The sequence below is a fragment of the Pinus tabuliformis genome, chromosome 8, assembly GCF_031772625.1.
Source record: "Pinus tabuliformis cultivar Carrire ecotype Pingquan chromosome 8, CPIR1, whole genome shotgun sequence".
Classification (NCBI taxonomy): domain Eukaryota; kingdom Viridiplantae; phylum Streptophyta; class Pinopsida; order Pinales; family Pinaceae; genus Pinus; species Pinus tabuliformis.
Window position 1 is genome coordinate 1,634,421,712 of NC_142294.1, and position 4,578 is coordinate 1,634,426,289.

Consider the following 4,578-nt stretch of genomic DNA (forward strand, 5'->3'; position numbering starts at 1 on the left):
ACAACTTGTGGGGGGCTTGATATTCTTGGTGAACTACCAACCGAACATATGCTTCTCTATAAATACTTTGAGTCAATTTATGGTTGAGCCTCATCATGTACATTGGATCCTTGCAAAGAATCTTCTAAGATATCTTCATGGCACTATCAAGTGTGGACTAAGATACACTGTCAGGAATATGAGGCTACATGGATATTCTGATGTTGACCGGGTTGGCAATGTGATAGATAGAAAAAGCACGTCGGGATGTTGTTTATATTTGGGATTTTCTTCGATTTCTTGGATGAGTAGGAAGCAGAAATCAATTGCTCTAAGCACTGCTAAGGCCGAATATATTACAGCTAGTATTGCCTGTTGTGAAGCTATTTGGCTAGGGAAGGTTTTCAGTGAGTTATTTGAGCACGTTCTAGATACCACTATCATTTATTGCGATAAACAAAGTCGGAATTGCCTTTCAAAGAATCCCATATTCCACGACCGATCCAAGCATATTGATATCAGGTACCACTTTATCCGAGATATGGTACAACGGGGAGCAATAAAGCTCCAACACATCATGACTGATGAACAGGTTGTTGACATTCTCACAAAGCCCTTCGGGAAGGCCAAGTTCTTAACCTTTTGAGAGAGACTTGGAGTTGTGGAAACCCTCTCATGAGGGTATCGCTTGAGTTAAACATTGAGCTCTAGGAGCTCCTAGGGGGCCTGGAGTACTATTGGAGCTATATGAGCATAGAGTGAGTAGTTCACCTTCCCCTGTGGAGTATATACGCCAGCATGATTGAGCATAGAGTGAGTGGTTCACCTTCCCCTGTGGAGTATATACCCCAACATGATTGAGCATAGGGTGAATGGTTCACCTTCCCCTATAGTTGATGACATATGCATAGGATGAGTGGTTCACCTTTTCCTATGGCATATGAGCAGGATGAGTGGTTCACATTTTCCTATGGCATATGAGCAGGATGAGTCGTTCACCTTCTCCTGCGGATGCCCCAACATACATCCTACCCTTGCAGCTTGGGACTCTTGGAAAGTACCTCTCATTTGGCCAATGAGTTGGAAAAAGTGGTTAGGGACCATAGCACTATAGATGGATGCATCGTGTATTGTTGTACTCCCTATGTCTAGGATGCATGATGTTCAACAACTTGATCGCTTAGGATTAAGTCTGATTGGGGTTCTACCCTTGGTTATGTGGACTAACTTTTGTGAGTGGAAAGAGAGCGGTAATGTCTTGTGACTCACTCTCAATCAATCCTTCTTATTATCTATATCAATCTTCAACAAAGACGAAACGAGATACAAATATAATACATGATGATCAGGATGGCATGACGATGGGTATTGGCAAGTGGAATTCTCCCTAGTTGAGAGGGAGTGTTAAAATGTGCAACTAGGGCCAAATTCCACTTTGGGCAGCTCATTGACCTAAGATGATGCTTGGACAAAATTCCTTTTTCCGAGAGGACCAAAATTGACCCTAGAAGCACTGAATTTGGACAAGAAGAAATATGTTTTTGATATAAAGCCCTCAACGGCACATTTGGTCAAGGTCAGTGTTAAATTTGGCAACTAGGCCCAAATTCCACCTTAGGACAACTCATTTGATGGAGATGATGATTGCATTAAATTCCTCTTTTCGAGAGGACCAAAATTGATATAAAGATCATCTCATTTGGACAAGCAAAAGTGTGATTTTGAATTTATGCCCTCACATGTGCAAATTGTCAAGGTCGGCCACATCATCATGTAGGCTCAGAAATCCCAATGGATGTGTCACTTCACCCTCAACGACTTGTATAAATACAAGTGACCTTTCACCTCATTTGGCATCTTCTTCACTCACACATTCTCTCTCCTTCTCTCATTGGTTCGTACTACATTGGGCATTCTTCTCTCTCACACGTGTGGATCAAGAAGGACGAATTTCAGAAGCTGAATTATAGGGCCGAAATTACAGAGTTGACTGTAGTTTGACCAGCACCTTCTGGGCATCATTTGACTTCGATCTTTTGGGGATATTTTTGTCTCAGCAAGCCACAGTTTTTGGCACAGAAACCGAGGTTTTCTGAGCACTTTGACTGCAAACCAAATTGCAGGTTGACTGCAAATTTCAAACAATAGTTTGACCAAGTTTGACTGTTGACTTTGTCACTATTTTGGGCTGACTTTGACCTCCTTATTAGGCCGATTTTGACTAGGGAAGACCGAGCCGTTTTGAGGACATTCTATTGTTGTTGTGACTAGCGTTGACTTTCTGGTTAGGGCCGAAGTTTGACTGCAGAAATTGACAGGGTTGTTTTGACTTTGAATTGGGAAAGTCAATTTGACTTTTGTACTCTCTCTCTGCTGAAAATTTTGATATTATAATAAGAAGAATTGATCAAATGGTTTTCCCCGTCTTGGGGTTTTTCCATGGCATCCGCAAAATCTGGAGTCCTCTTGTCTTGGCTTGTCTTCTGCATATTGTTTTATGTTCTGTCTACTTTTACTGTCAATGTGATTAATGGTTAAGGTTTCTTAAGGAACATTGAAGTAATTGTGCTAAGCATAGAACATACCATTGTTAACTAAATTTAACATGGTAACATAGCCCAGGTAAAAACAAAGCCCAAGCAAGAGAGAGAAAAGCAATTACTAAGAAAAGAATTGTTGGACAAGAATATTGGTCTAGCTTCAATGGCAACTACATCATAATCTAAATCCGAGGATAAGCTCAAGGACAAATCCGACTATCATGCATGGAAGATGACTTTGGATTTGACTTTGTTATGAATATAATTCATAACAAGTAAATAAATAAAATAAATGTAAATATTAAATAATCCAATATTGATTATGTTAATAGTCATTAAGTTAAGTGAAAAGGCATGTCTAAAAGACATGCCCAGTCACGAAAGGACACCTTCTTAGGTATATATATGCGGGTTCTCATTGTAACATTCATCACTTATACATTTTTATATATAATAAATTATTATTACAATACCTTTGTGTATTTTACGATATTAAGTCAACAAGCTATTAGTTTTGATGCTTTAGTGGTATCAAAGCCATACCGCACAATATAATCATGCGGGTCTTTGAACGTTGTTCGTTGCACAATGTGCCATTACGTTCACGTCCTGAATGCGTTGAGAATTTTAGTAAAATTCAAGAAGCATTTCAGCATTTAGAAAAATCATATGCAGAAGTTAAAGCATGTCAAAAGGAAATCGATAATAAGGAAAATGATCTAGATGATGATTCCAATGAAGCTTATACAGATCAAGATGAGGATTCAGATAAAGATGATCTTGATGTGAATGAGAATGATCTAGATCAAGATAATGATTCCGATGAAGCTAATCTTGATATGGATGAGAGTGTTGCAGAAGATTCTTGAGCTGAAATTTCAGAAGGTAAGGTCGAAGATGCTGTAACTATGGCAAAAGTCAAGATGGAAGAACAAGGCACTAAAGATGATACTCCCATTGAGGACACAGTCTCAAAAAGCGATGGTCTACCCTTGGAGGAAGAGAATGACTTCTTAGATATATTTAGAAGTGAAATTACGGAAGATAATTCAGAAGAAGAAGATGATGATGGTAATGCTTTGCAAGGCCAAAATAAGACACTGCAGTTAAAGATTGATGAGCACAAGAAATAGTTAGAGATACTTAAATAGAAGGATCCTAAATTTTTTAAATTTTTAAAAGAACATGAAAAGGAACTTCTTCAATTCAATCATGAATATAATACTAACTCTGAAGAAGACAGAGAATCTCAACAAAGGTGTTCTGAAGCTTGGTCAACCTCTTGCAAACTTAATTCCTTCCAAAGTGCCTCTTGGGGAGGCCTTTAATGATTGTATTCCTCTTGGAAGAAGACATTCTTTCAAGCAAGTGTTGCACCAACAACAGGTTTTGATGAGAGAACAAGGTTTGATAATTGATTTGACACATACTTCATGCTATTATCATTCTTCAGATTGGTCAAACAGGGGCATCAACATTTCAAGATTGCATGCAAAGGACGAGATGCAGTTCCAGACAATGAATCTGTAAATAATTGTGTATGAAGCATTGCGTTACTTCCATAATCATAAACAAAGTGGGCAGAACATGTATATTTTGGTTCATTGTACCCATGGCCCCGCACTGGGTTTATGATTGTTAATTATCTTGTTCACATACAAAGCATGACTGTTAAAGAGGCTCTGCAGCGCTTTGCTGTTATAAGACCTCCAGGGATTTATAAACAGGATTATATTGATGCATTATTTAGGTTGTATCATGAGAGAAAACCAGAAAAAATGCTTTGCCCTTCCGCACCAGAATGGAAAAGATCAGTTAGTGTTGATCTTAATGGCAATGCAATGGAGGATGAAGATGATGATGGTGACATTATGGCTGCTTTGCAGGAAGTTGAGGAAGAAAATGAATTGATGACAAATGATGATATCCTAGGTGATGCAATTCCTTCAGCTCAGCAAACAGATATGTAGAAGAATTGTTGTATGGCGCTTGGAGTAGAGTCCCATGGAAATTCTCATTTCCCAAGTCTCTCAGCCGAAGCCATGAATGCACATTTCGA